This window comes from Triticum dicoccoides, chromosome 7B (assembly GCF_002162155.2).
Source record: "Triticum dicoccoides isolate Atlit2015 ecotype Zavitan chromosome 7B, WEW_v2.0, whole genome shotgun sequence".
Lineage (NCBI taxonomy): Eukaryota > Viridiplantae > Streptophyta > Magnoliopsida > Poales > Poaceae > Triticum > Triticum dicoccoides.
The window spans coordinates 207,951,636-207,967,043 of NC_041393.1; positions in this window are offsets into that span (position 1 = coordinate 207,951,636).

The window sequence follows — 15,408 nt, forward strand, 5'->3', positions numbered from 1 at the left end:
TTAGGAGTCAAATGAGAACATTTGATCATAGGTCACACTCACCGTTTAAGTACAAGTGGGGTTACCACTTTTACATAAAGCATTGTTATGTTCGCACCATTAGAGTTGCTTTAGCTCAGTTCTTAGAGTAAAGCCCCCCCTAGATGTGATATCCCCTTTTAGAGGGATGAACTAACCTTGGGTTTTGTCAATGATGACTTCATGTAGATGTTGAATATGTGGATGCTCAATGTTGATGTAGATCATTTGGAGAAATCCATTGGAGTGAGTTGCACTTTCAATACCTACATAGGTTAGTCCTACAAGGAACAAACAAGAATATCCATAGACATAGAGTGAAGTATACATATGATATGTCCATGGAAGAATTTGGTTACCTTGTCCCTTAACATACCAACAAGAGGGTTTGTGTCGGCGTTCTAGGAACGGGGGTCCCTAGACTTGCCAGCCTGCGGCCTGCGGCGTGGCTCAAGCAATGGCCTAGTGTGGCCCACCTTCATCAGCTCAAGCTCAAGACCCTCGCGATGGGCCAATCCTCGCTGGGCGAACGACAGGAAGCTTCCTCAGGAGCAGCCTCGTCAAGATGGCTGCGAGGAGGCGGAGAGATCAAGGCAGGGGTACCTCGCGAGGTGCCCGTGACGCAAGCCATGACGATCGAGGCCAGGCAAGCGCCAGGCGGGCGCCGGCCTGCGCAATGTCCTTGTTTCCCCTTTGGTGCAAAGGGGGCAAGCACAGGCCAGGGTATCAGGCAGAGGCTACCATTTCGGTGCAACAAGACCAAGACCAGTAGAGCGGCAGGACGGAGGTCACCGTGGAGCCCAAGATGGCGTCATCGTCAGAGTCTTTGGCAGTCGAAGACCAACTTTAGTCAGGATAAGTGTATTAGATGTTCCCCTTCAAAATAGCCAATTGTTGGCACCCTTCCCGCTCAATATTTGGGAAGAGGACCACGGCCTCTCACTCTATATATAGGTCTAGCCACCATAGTATAGAGGCATCTGGAATCGACCCCTCCAAAGGGACAACACCACCACAAGAACATCCCTTGCGAGGTTGTTCTTCCCTTGTACTGTTCTTCATCAGCCCCAGAGGCAATCCACCACACCACAAACTAGAGTAGGGTATTACACCACAACGGTGGCCCGAACTAGTATAAACCTTGCATCCCTTGTGTTGTTCATCGTGTAGCCTAGATTCCCTGCGAGGCTTCGAGACGCGAGTTGGTGAGGGAGAGATCTTCGCGCGCACCCCAGAGTTCGAACCTCAAGGGTCTGCCGGAACCCGTAATCCAACATTTGGCGCGCCAGGTAGGGGTGCGCCGGAGCTCTCCCCGTCAGCAGCCGTTCTCCATCAACCTTGCGCTTCGCCATCATGGCCGGCGATGCGCCGCCCGCTCTGGCCGTGGAGGCCAGCCCTGGGCCCCAGGGGCTCCGGGCTCTGACCCTCGCCTTGCGACAGGTGCGGTGGCCAAACAAGTTCAAGCCGGAGATGCCGCCGCGCTACGACGGCATGGCAGATCTGCTAGCCTTCTTGCTGGCATATGAGGAGGCCGTCATCAAGACCGGAGGCGATGGCTAGGTCATGGCCAACTGGCTGCCCATGACGTTCACCGGCGTCCCACGCATGTGCTTGCTCCATCTGCCATCGTCTTCAGCGGGCTCTTGGGAGGAACTGCGCGGCCTCTTCCTCGCCCATCACGCGGCCCCGACGCTCCCGGTCGTCGCGGCACTCCTAGGGGGCTCGCAAGCACCACCCACGCGTCGCCACATCAAGCCGTTCGTCCGTCAGGTCAGCGCTGCCCATACTCGCTGCCCAGCTCCTCCAGGATGGGCATCACCCAAGGCCGACTTGACCTTCATCTTGGACGATGACCCCGCCAACACCGCTTGCTCAGGCGCACTCCCAATGTTGTGTACTCCTACTATCTGCCAGGTGGTCGTCACCAGGACCCTCATCGACGGTGGGGCCGGCCTCAATGTGCTCTCGATCGAGGCCTTCAGCCTCCTCCATGTGCCGCTGGAGCGACTCCGACCCAGCCAGCCCTTTTCGGGCGTCGGGGGTAGCCCCGCCGGCTCTCTGGGGCAGATCCGCCTCCCGGTGACGTTCGGCACCCAAGCCAACTTCCGCATGGAGCTGGTCAACTTCGACGTCGCCCGCATCGGCCTCCCATACAATGCCATCCTCAGCTACCCGGCTTTGGCCAGTTCATGGCAGCAACCCACCCGTCTTACAATTTGATGAAAATGCCTGGGAGCAGTGGTGTCCTCACCGTAGCTGGGGACGCAAAGGATGCTCTACATGCACTCAAGCTCGCCTTGAAGACTGTCGCAGCATCGCAGCCCGCCAGGGCCGACCCCCTCAAGGCTAAGGGGGGTGCGCCCACCAAGAAGAAGTAGTTGTTCACCCAAGACAAGGCAGAAACCAAGCAAATACCAGTCGACGAGGATGGGTCCTCTGGTGCCACCTTCACCATAGGTGCCAATCTGGATCTCAAGCAAGAGGAGACCCTGGTGAAGTTCCTGCGCGCGACAAGGAGGTATTCGCATGGTAGCCCAAGCAACTGGCGGGGGTCCCCAGGCAGGTGATCGAGCACCACCTGAACGTATGTCCCAACGTATGCCGAGTAAAGCAAAAGGTGAGATGGCAGTTGCAAGCACAAGTGCTCCCTAGGTGGTTTTGGTAATTAATGTCAACATATCTCTTGTTGGACTAACATTTTTATCTAGTATATTTCAGAAAAGTTCAACAATGAAGTGGCATGGACTAAAGGATGTGGAACCCCTTCAAGATGCTAAGGACAAGGGATTGGCTCAAGCTTCAAGCTCAAGACTCTTCATTTTATATTTTAGTGATCCAAGATCACATTGAGTCTATAGGAAAAGCCCATACTATCAAGAAGGGATGAGGTGTTGCTTAATGAGTTTCTTGCTCACAGTGCTTAGTGATATGCTCCAAAAGCCCTCAACTACTTACCCACATCCACACATATGACCTAATCCTAAAGTCCAACTCGGCCCCCACCGATTCTTTCTATCCGGCGCCACCGAGTTCAGATGTCATAGCCACTGCCACAAACCCTAGGCAAATTGGTCTCACCGATAGGGATCTCGGTCTCACCGAGATGTGATTGTAATCTCTCTGTGTATGTACATTACCAAAATTGGTCTTACCGAGTTTGAGCAATCGGTACTACCGAGATTACAATGCAAACTCTCTGGTTAACTCATTACCCAAATCGGTCTCACCGAGTTGGTGTAATCGGTCCCAGCGAGTTTGCCTGACCAACTCTATGGTTAGCTAATTACCAAAATCGGTCTCACCGAAATTGTGTAATCGGTCTCACCGAGATTACGTTATGCCCTAACCCTAACCATATCGGTCCTACCGAGTTGCATTTCGGTCCCACCAAAAACCCTAACAGTCACATTGTTTACTGAATCGGTCCGACCGAGTTTGTGGATTCGGTCCCACCAAGATTGGTAAATTGTGTGTAACGGTTAGATTTTGTGTGGAGGCTATATATACCCCTCCACCTCCTCTTCATTCATGGAGAGAGCCATCAGAACAAACCTACACTTCCAACTTACCATTTCTGAGAGAGAACTACCTACTCATGTGTTGAGGCCAAGATATTCCATTCCTACCATATGAATCTTGATCTCTAGCCTTCCCCAAGTTGCTTTCCACTCAAATCTTCTTTCCACCAGATCCAAATCCTATGAGAGAGAGTTGAGTGTTGGGCAGACTATCATTTGAAGCACAGGAGCAAGGAGTTCATCATCAACATACCATTTGTTACTTCTTGGAGAGTGGTGTCTCCTAGATTGGCTAGGTGTCGCTTGGGAGCCTTCGACAAGATTGTGGAGTTGAACCAAGGAGTTTGTAAGGGCAAGGAGATCGCCTACTTCGTGAAGATCTACCGCTAGTGAGGCAAGTCCTTCGTGGGCGACGGCCATGGTGGGATAGACAAGGTTGCTTCTCCGTGGACCCTTCTTGGGTGGAGCCCTCCGTGGACTCGCGCACCGTTACCCTTCGTGGGTTGAAGTCTCCATCAACATGGATGTACGATAGCACGACCTATCAGAACCTCACCGTGTCTCCAAATTGCGTTTGAAATCTCCAAACCCTTCCCTTTACATTCTTGCAAGTTGCGTGATTTACTTTCCGCTGCTCATATACTCCTTTGCATGCTTGCTTGAATTGTGTGAAGATTGCTTGACTTGTGCTAAGATTGCTAAAATCTGCCAAAGTCTAAAATTGGGAAAAGGCATAGTTTTTCATTGGTCAAGTAGTGTAATCACCCCCCTCTAGACTTACTTACTTCTTCTCAAGGTCCTACAAGTGGTATCAGAGCTTTGGTTTCCATTGCTTTGGTTTAATCACCATTGGAGGAAGATGGATGAGTCTACCTTGGGGAGTCTTAGACATAGAGTGCCTATACTTGATGGAGAGTATTTTCATGAGTGGAAAAATGAGATGCTTTTAATTTTCAATCAATATCATTTGAACAAGTACATTGCTAGTCCTTGTTCACCTTATGTTGATCCTATGCATCCTACCCTTGATGAATCTATTGACATGATTACAAATGTTAGAACTGTTAATCTTATCACTAGAGGCTTGCCTAGAAACTTGATTGGAAAACTGCCTACTCTTGAGTGTGCCTACACTATATGGAAATTTCTTGAGGAATGATTTCCTAATTATTCCTTGAAAAATTTGGATGAAATTTTTCATAAGTCTATTGCCTTGACTAAGATGAATTCCAATGATCCTATGTTTGGTAATCCTCTATTTGAACTTACAAATCTTATGCGTGTCAAAGGAAATGTTGGAATTATTAGCGATATTATTTTCGAAGCTACTAGAATTCATAGAGGAGATTATTGTCAAACTCATACTAATGAATCACTCTCACTAGGAATTGATCCACCACATGACGATGTTGAACATGGATACTATGATGAGGATGATGATGATGACTTTGATCTTGATGATGCGATGAGACATTTTGGTCTTATGGCAAATCTTCGGGGATATATAGCAGGAGGAAAGGAATGGGTTCTTGATAGTGGATGTACCGATCACATGACCGGAGATAAAGACATGTTTCGCGAGCTTGCTGGAAATGATGGTCCTCGAAAGTATGTCACTTTCGGTGACAACTCAAAGGGTAAGGTGGTTGGCCTTGGTAAGGTGGCCATCTCACATGATAGCTCAATTCAAAATGTTATGCTCGTCGAATCTCTTGGTTACAACTTACTTTCAGTATCTAGACTTGCTGATTTTGGTTTCAATGTCCTATTTACTGAAGTAGATTGCCAAGTGTTTCATAGAGACAATCATAAAATGGTCTTTACCGGTAATACGTAGAGGTGATCTTTACATTGTTGATTTCTCTAAAAAGGCTCAACCTAAAACTTGCGTCATTGCTAAATCCTCTAAAGGTTGGTTATGGCATAGACGACTAGGTCACGTTGGCATGAGAAACCTTGACAAGCTTATTAAAGGAAATCATATCCTTGGTGTTAACGATGTCATATTTGATAAGGATAGACTTTGCAGTGCTTGTCAAGCAGGTAAACAGGTTGGAGGAAGGCATCCCGTAAAGAACATCATGACCACAAGGAGGCCACTTGAGCTACTTCACATGGATCTTTTTGGTCCCAACGCTTACAAAAGTCTCAGTGGAAATTCTTTTGGTCTAGTTATAGTTGATGATTTTTCAAGATTTACGTGGGTGTTCTTTCTCGATGACAAATCACAGGTCCAAAAGATCTTCAAAAACTTCGCCAGGAAGGCTCAAAATCAGTTTGAAGTGAAGATCAAGAAGGTTCGTAGCGACAACGGAACGGAGTTCAAGAACGCAAATGTGGACACCTTTCTTGACGAAGAAGGGATTTCACACAAGTTCTCGGCTACGTACACACCTCAACAAAATGGATTTGTTGAGAGGAAGAACCGGACGCTCATCGAAATGGCGAGAATGATGCTTGATGAGTACAAGACGCCGAAGCACTTTTGGGCAGAAGCGGTTGAGACAGCTTGTCATGCAACAAATTGCTTGTATCTTCACAAGCTACTCGGCAAGACGGCATACGAGCTCGTCACCGGTAACAAACCCCAAGTTGGATACTTTCGAGTATTCGGCTCAAAGTGCTACATTCTTGATAAGCATCGTCGTTCTAAATTTGCTCCTAACTCTCATGAAGGTTTCCTACTTGGTTATGGCTCAAACTCTCACACATACCGTGTCTACAACAATTTCACCCGAAAGGTTGAAGAAACGGTAGATGTGAAGTTTGATGAATCTAACGGCTCGCAAGTAGAGCAATTGCCAATTGATGTAGGAGACAAAGACCCCTCAGAAGCAATCCAAGACTTGTCTATTGGCAAGGTTCGTCCAACGGAGGTGAAGGAGAGTACCTCGTCTATCCAAGTGGAAGCTTCTACTTCACGGCAAGGTGAACCAAGAGTTGATACGGAAGCATCCACAAGTGGGACACACCAAGATGAAGAAAACGAGGAAGTACATAAAGAACGTCAACAACCTCCTTCTCCACCACGACAAGAGAACGACAACGCCAATAATGAAGAAGGCCAAGAAGATGAAGAAGAACAAGATGAAGAAGATGTTCAACCAAGAACCAAGCAAAAGCTTTCACGAGTTCGAGCAAGAATTGCTAAAGACCATCCCGTCGAGCAAATCTACAATGATATTCAAACCGGGAGAATCACTCGCTCTAAAACTCGTTTAGCTAACTTTTGTGAAAACTATTCATTCATCTCTAGCATTGAACCTATGAACGTCGAAGAAGCATTGGAAGATCCAGATTGGACAAATGCTATGCATGAAGAGCTACACAACTTTGAGAGAAACCAAGTTTGGACATTGGTTGAGAAGCCCGACAACAACCACAACATCATCGGTACCAAATGGGTGTTTCGCAACAAGCCAGATGAAGATGGACAAGTAGTTCGCAACAAAGCACGTCTCGTCGCCCAAGGCTACACACAAGTCGAAGGTATGGACTATGGTGAGACTTATGCTCCCGTTGCTAGACTTGAGTCCATTCGCATCTTACTTTCCTATGCTAATCACCATGATATCACCTTGGACCAAATGGACATTAAAAGTGCTTTTCTAAATGGTGAACTAGAGGAGGAAGTTTATGTTAAACAACCTCCCGGCTTTATCAATCCTAAGAAACCCAATCATGTCTACAAACTTTGCAAAGCTCTTTATGGTCTTAAACAAGCTCCTAGAGCTTGGTATAAATGCTTAACCAAGTTCCTTATTCAAAAAGGCTTTGAAATTGGAAAATTTGATTCTACACATTTTACTAAAAGGGTTAATGGAGAATTATTTGTATGCCAAATTTATGTTGATCATATTATATTTGGATCAACTAACCCTCATTTTAGTGAGAAGTTTGGAAAGCTAATGTCGGAGAAGGTTGAGATGTCAATGATGAGTGAACTCAAATTCTTTCTTGGGTTGCAAATCAAGCAAACTAAGGAATGCACTTTTGTCTCTCAAACGAAGTACACTAAGGACTTATTCAAGAAGTTCAATATGCAAGAATGCAAAGGTATGTCTACACCCATGCCTACTAGTGGACATCTTGATTTGACCAAAGATGGTGAACCGGTTGATCAAAAGGTTTATCGCTCTATGATTGGTTCATTGTTATATCTATGTGCTTTACGTCCCGATATTATGCTAAGTGTGTGCATGTGTGCAAGATATCAAGCTGCACCTAAAGAAAGTCATCTTAAGGCTGTGAAAAGGATAGTGAGATATTTAATTCATACGCCAAACTTTGGCATTTGGTATCCTAAGAGGGCCTCTTTCGATCTTGTTGGCTACTCCGACTCGGACTATGCCAGAGACAAGGTTGATAGAAAGTCCACTTCGGGTACTTGTCAATTTCTTGGTAGATCTCTTGTGTCTTGGTCCTCCAAGAAACAAAACTCGGTATCCTTATATACCGCCGAAGCGGTATACATTGCCACTGGTTCATGGTGTGCTCAATTACTTTGGATGACCCAAACTCTTAAATATTATGGGATATATGTGAAACATGTTCCATTGCTTTGTGACAATGAAAGTGCTATCAAAATTGGACATAATCCTGTGCAACATTCTTGAACTAAGCATATTGAAGTTCTTCATCATTTCATTCGAGATCATGTTGCTAAGGGTGACATTGATCTTAAGCATGTTCGCACCGAAAATCAATTAGCGGATATTTTCACTAAACCTCTTGATGAGAAAGTGTTTTGCAGGTTAAGAGGAGAATTGAACATCATTGATGCTTCAAACTTGGAGTAGAAACTCCATTGGATACATGCAAGACATGAGCATATGACTAATCCTTGATATCTCTCTTATGATGATAATCTTATGTCTTGGATAAAATTGCATCTTGCATGTTATCTAACCCATGTAGGTACTTGGTTGAATCAAATTCCATGAGATTGTTACCTACTCATATCTTGAGCAATCTCTACATCACCAAGTCTCTACACTATGGTGGTTGAAGACAAGGAAGCACAGAACCATTCAAACATATCCTTTGACAAATTCTATGTTGAATTTCATGATTGTCATTTTGGATACACAAGTGCTCTTCCTTGCAAGAACTAACCCATGTAGGTAGATGAACTCAAATTCCAAGTGGTGCTCCCAACTCTTGATGAGCTACATTAACCTTGAGCAACCCACACAAGTTCAACTATATGATCAACACCACCACCCAAGGTATGTTATTCCATCTTAGAGAAGCTTTACTCCAAGTCATGAGTTAAAGCAACTCGACAAGATGTGAATACATCAAGATGCTTAAACTAAAAATGGTAACCCCATTTTGAGATTAAATGATGAGTATGACCTATGATCAAGTGATCTCACTTGACTCCTAAGTCAATATACTCTAACATAGGTGACTTTGTCGCCGACCATCTCTAGATGAAGTTCTCTTATGTTATTTTCTGTGCTCTTGCATTTGTCTCATGCATGTCTGTTTCCCCTTTCAAAATAAAACTTCATCTAGATTTCTTTCTTTTCTATTTGCTCTGCATTTCCAGCATCCAATTCATTGCATATCATTTAGTTAATGCCTTGCAAATCTTTGTAAGATCTTACTAGTCTAGTGAGCTGAGGTGACAAGTGTTTTCTCTGTGATGAACTCGGTTTAACCGATTTGTTGTTTTCGGTCCAACCGAATCCTCTCGGTGCAACTGAAGCATACCACTCGGTGCCACCGATTTCACAACAGGAAAATCATTTTGCCACTTATTCATCTTTATCTTTTGATCCAACTCCACTCAATGAATCTTGTCCTCTACAAGCATCACATTTTTATAAATGTTGTGTGCTGTGACTCAAGGATCAAACCCATTCACGACAAATTCTAGAAGCCCTTCTTGGAAATTGATGTCAAAGGGGGAGAGAGAGATCACATCAAAGCTTATCACCTCCAAAGGGAGAGAGAGATTGTCACTTCCACAGGGGGAGAGAGAGATCTCCAGGGGGAGAGAATATTCAAGAAGAGAGTAATCCTCAAGGATCCCAGATGCTTGGTGTTCAAGAGGAGAGATGCCACATGTCTTCTTGAGGGGAAAGACATGTTCATATGTGCTTATTTGCATTAGCTCTGTTCATTTGTATCTTTTAGCTCTGATTTTCGGTTCCCTATCTTCTCCCAGTATCCCATGCTAGATTCAGGGGGAGCAGGACATCTAAGGGAAAGAAATCATTTAATTTCATTGCATATCTTTACCTTTGGGGACATGTCTAATCCAATGTGGTACTTAGTACACACTCTCTACATGTCATCCCAGTCTTGGTTTTCTTGTGGAATCTTTTGTTTGCTCTGGCTAGTAGGTGTATCTATGTTCTCTAACCTTGTTTACGCAGGTTCATTCCATCCTAAGCCAACTCAAGACCACAAGGTAAGTATATGCATCACAATCATGTGTATGAGGAATTCTTGCTGATGTACATACTGTTTGCAAGAAGGACTCATGAGCATGAAGGTATTTATTTTAATATTCTTTGCTCTGATGCATATGGCCAAGATACATGTAACACATTGCTTACTCTGTCATGTTCATGCATTCACATGCTTCTATATTCCCATATTCACATGATTGCATACATGTAGGGGGAGCCTATGCTTGTTACATGTCTTTCCAAAGCTTTACTTGCCATTCTCTATATCTTTATCTAAAGCTTTGATGTATGTTGCCATCAATTACCAAAAAGGGGGAGATTGAAAGCACAAGTGCTCCCTAGGTGGTTTTGGTAATTAATGTCAACATATCTCTTGTTGGACTAACACTTTTATCTAGTATATTTCAGACAAGTTCAACAATGAAGTGGCATGGACTAAAGGATGTGGAACCCCTTCAAGATGCTAAGGACAAGGGATTGGCTCAATCTTCAAGCTCAAGAATCTTCATTTTATATTTTTGTGATCCAAGATCACATTGAATCTATTGGAACAACCAATACTATCAAGAAGGGATGAGGTGTTGCTTAATGAGTTTCTTGCCCCACAGTGCTTAGTGATATGCTCCAAAAGCCCTCAACTACTTTCCCACATCCACACATATGACCTAATCCTAAAGTACAACTCGGCCCCACCAATTCTTTCTATCCGGCGCCACCGAGTTCAGATGTCATAGCCACTGCCACAAACCCTAGGCAAATCGGTCTTACCGATAGGGATCTCGGTCTCACCGAGATGGGATTGTAATCTCTCTGTGTATGTCCATTACCAAAATCGGTCTTACCGAGTTTGAGCAATCGGTACTACTGAGATTACAATGCAAACTCTCTGGTTAACTTATTACCCAAATCGGTCTCACCGAGTTGGTGTAATCGGTCCCACCGAGTTTGCCTGACCAACTCTCTGGTTAGCTAATTACCAAAATCGGTCTCACTGAAATTGTGTAATCTGTCTCACCGAGATTACATTATGCCCTAACCCTAACCATATCGGTCCTACCGAGTTGCATTTCGGTCCCACCGAAAACCCTAACGGTAACATTGTTTACTGAATCGGTCCGACTGAGTTTGTTGATTCGGTCCCACCAAGATTGGTAAATTGTGTGTAACGGCTAGATTTTGTGTGGAGGCTATATATACCCCTCCACCTCCTCTTCATTCGTGGAGAGAGCCATCAGAACGAACCTACACTTCCAACTTACTATTTTTGAGAGAGAACTACCTACTCATGTGTTGAGGCCAAGATATTCCATTCCTACCATATGAATCTTGATCTCTAGCCTTCCCCAAGTTGCTTTCCACTCAAATCTTGTTTCCACAAGATCCAAATCCTATGAGAGAGGGTTGAGTGTTGGGGAGAATATCATTTGAAGCACAAGAGCAAGGAGTTCATCATCAACACACCATTTGTTACTTCTTGGAGAGTGGTGTCTCCTAGATTGGCTAGGTGTCACTTGGGAGCCTCCAACAAGATTGTGGAGTTGAACCAAGGAGTTTGTAAGGGCAAGGAGATCGCCTACTTCGTGAAGATCTACCGCTAGTGAGGGAAGTCCTTCATGGGCGACGGCCATGGTGGGATAGACAAGGTTGCTTCTTCGTGGACCCTTCTTGGGTGGAGCCCTCCGTGGACTCGCGCAACCGTTACCCTTCGTGGGTTGAAGTCTCCATCAACGTGGATGTACGATAGCACCACCTATCGGAACCACGGCTCAAGAATCACCGTGTCTCCAAATTGCGTTTGAAATCTCCAAACCCTTCCTTTTACATTCTTGCAAGTTGCGTGCTTTACTTTCCGCTGCTCATATACTCCTTTGCATGCTTGCTTGAATTGTGTGAAGATTGCTTGACTTGTGCTAAGATTGCTAAAATCTGCCAAAGTCTAAAATTGGGAAAAGGCATAGTTTTTAATTGGTCAATTAGTCTAATCACCCCCCTCTAGACTTACTTACTTCTTCTCAAGGTCCTACAGCAGTCCACCGAGAAGCAAGCTTTCATCGTCCAGGAAACCCCCAAGTTGGAGGCCACGGGAGTCATTCGCGAGGTTCGATACCCGGAGTGGCTGGCGAACCCTGTCGTTGTGCCAAAGAAAGGAGGGAAGGAGCGCATGTGCGTCGATTTTACCAACCTCAACAAGGCCTGCCCGCAGGATCCGTTAACACTCCCCCGCATCGACCAGATCGTTGACTCTACTGCTGAGTGCGACCTGTTGTGCTTCTTGGATGCCTTCTCAGGCTATCATCAAATCAAGATGGCGGTCGAAGATGTGGAGAAGACGACTTTTCTGACCCCGTGCGGGGTGTACTGCTACACCTGCATGTCATTCGGATTGCGCAACGCGGGTGCAACCTTCTAGCGGCTCATGCACATCGCATTAGGCTGGCAGCTCGGGAGGAACGCTGAGGCGTATGTCGATGACATAGTGGTAAATCTCGGGAGGCGAAGACCCTGATACAAGACCTGGAAGAAACATTCGCGAGCCCGCGTGAAGTGGACTTGCGGCTCAACCCAGAGAAGTGCATGTTTGGTGTACCCTGTAGCAAGCTCCTGGGTTTCCTTGTGTCACACAGAGGGATCAAGGCTAACCCAGAGAAGGTCCAGGCAATTGAAAACATGAGTCCACCGCAAACTCTCAAGGAAATGCAGAAGCTTGCCGGGCGGGTAACTGCGCTAGGGCGCTTCATCTCCAAGCTAGGGGAACGTGCTCTGCCCTTCTTCAAGCTATTGAAGAAGAAGGGCCCGTTTGAATGGACTCAAGAGGCTGACGAAGCGTTCCAAGACCTCAAGAGGTACCTAACCAGCCCTCCTATGATAGTAGCTCCGCGCTTACAGGAGCCCCTGCTGCTTTATCTCACCGCCACACCATACTCCGCCAGCGCCGCTCTGGTGGCCGTTTGGGCGGAGCGCCGGACCAAGATTGCACCAGCTGCGGCAACCCCAAGGCAGGAAGGCCCCACGAGGGTCACGCCCGGAGCAGATACAAGTCAGCCTCAGCCAAGAGGCGTCGTCGAGGCTGAGGGGGCTCCGCAGGTTTGTCAAGAGCTGGGGGCTCTCGCGCCTCGGGAGACGCTCGACTCCCCGGAGGGTGCTGACTCCGTCACTGCGCCCGCCCTCATCGAGCATCCCATGTATTTCGTCAGCATGGTGCTGAGGGATGCCAGGGCGCGGTACCCCATGCCTCAGAAGCTCCTGCTCGTGCTGTTAGTGCCCTCACGGAAGCTGTGACACTACTTCCAGGGTCATCCAATCAAGGTCGTCTCAGCATACCCGTTGGAAAGGGCGCTTAGGAGTCCCAACTCAGCAGGAAGGGTTGTCGAATGGAACATCGAGCTACAAGCATTTCAGCTGGAGTTCAGCACGACTAGGGTCGTTAAGGGAGCTGCACTTGTAGATTTTGTAGAAGAATGGACAGAGGCGCTAGGGCTCGAGGCAGGCGAGGACCGTTCGCTTTCCCCGGGAAGTGATGCGCCGGACGGCTGGGTTATGTACTTCGACGGAGCTTTCTCGCGGCATGGCGCGGGGGCCGGTGCAGTGCTCATATCCCCCACTCGGGACAAGCTCTACTACGCCGTGCAACTCTACTTCCAGCATGGGGAAAAGGTGTCCAACAATATAGAAGAATACGAGGGGCTGATAGCAGGCCTGAAAGCTGCGGTGGCCCTGGGGGTGAAGCGCGGCGATTCCCAACTCCTCGTCAACTTCACCAACAAGGTGTATGAGCCGAGAGACGAGCACATGGAGGCTTATCTAGCAACGGTTCGCAAAATTGAGAAGCAGTTTTGGGGTTTGGAGTTGCAGCATGTGCCGTGCAGCACCAACCAGGAAGCTGACGACTTCGCGAAGAGGGCGTCCAGACAGCAGCCTCAGGAGCCCGGAGTCTTCGAAGAGAGGCTCTTTCAGCCCTCGGCGTTGCCACCACCGTCGGGTGGAGCGCAACCTCAAGCGGAGCTCCCTCAGCCGCCTGCCTCAGGAGCCCCGGCCTGTGGACCAATCTTGGGAGCACGCTTGCCCCTAGCGTTGGAGCCTCAGGAGGGGTGTTGGACCGTGGAGCTCAAGAGCTACTTGACGGAAGGGACTCTGCCGGAGAAGGAGGAAGACGCAGAACGTGTGGCATGGCAAGCCACGACATACTGCATTCAAGATGGAGAGCTTTACCGAAAGCGGCCGAACGACGTGTCCCTATGATGCATTTCCAGGGAGCAGGGGAAGGAGCTGTTGGTCGACATACACGATGGATACTGTGGGGACCACTCATCATCACGAACCCTCATTGGCAAGGCGTTCTGCAGCGGGTTCTACTGGCCCACAACACTCAGCGATGCCGTCGAGCTGGTGAAGGCCTGTGAAGCCTCCCAATTCCACGCTAAGCAGATCCATCAGTGGGCTGACGTGGAAGCTGTCCGCACCATCCCAGCAGGCTCCGCAGTCAAGATCATCAAGGGCCTCGTGAGCCGATTCGGGGTGCCTAACCGCATCATCACCGACAATGGTTCGCAGTTCACCAGCAATCTCTTTAAAACATACTGTGCTAATCTTGGAACGCAGATATGCTACGCTTCAGTGGCACATCCTCGAAGCAACGGCCAGGCTGAGTGAGCCAACGCAGAGGTCCTGAAGGGCCTCAAGACCAGGACCTTCAAGAAGAACCTGGAGGCCTGCGGCAGGAGCTGGTACGACGAGCTCTAGTCTATGTTGTGTTCTATCCGCACGACCGCAACAAAGTCAACTGGAGAAACTCCATTCTTCCTCATCTATGGTGCTGAAGCCGTCCTCCCTCACGAGGTCAAGCGTCGCTCCGCGCGGGTCCTGGCATTCGATGAATCGCAACAGGACGCCATGCGGAGGACGGATCTTGTGCTGGGGGAGGAACACCGTTGGGAGGCCGCGCTGCGAGCGACAAGATATCAACAGGCTTGTGACGGTACCACTGCCGCAACATCTACCCCAGGACCCTTAAGGTAGGGGACCTCGTGCTCAGACGGGTCCTCTCCAGGGAAGGGCTGCACAAGCTCTCTCCCATGTGGGAGGGCCCGTTCAAGGTTGTTCATGTTTCCAGGCCCGGCTCCGCGTGCTTGGAGACCCAGGAGGGGGTCCCCATCCCGAAAGCATGGAACATTCAACACCTCCGGAGGTTCTACCCTTGAGCGAGGCCCAGTGCCTACGGAAAAGGCCCGGTGCCTGTGAAGAAGGCCAACACCTGTGAAGTTTGCCGTTTTGGAAAAGGCCCGGTGCCTGTGAAGAAGGCCAATGCCTATGAAGTTTGCCGTCTTGGAAAAGGCCCGGTGCCTGTGAAGAAGGCCAACGCCTGTGAAGTTTGCCGTCTTGGAAAAGGCCCGGTGCCTGTGAAGAAGGCCAATGCCTGTGATGCTTGCCGCTTTGGAGAAGGCCCGGTGCCT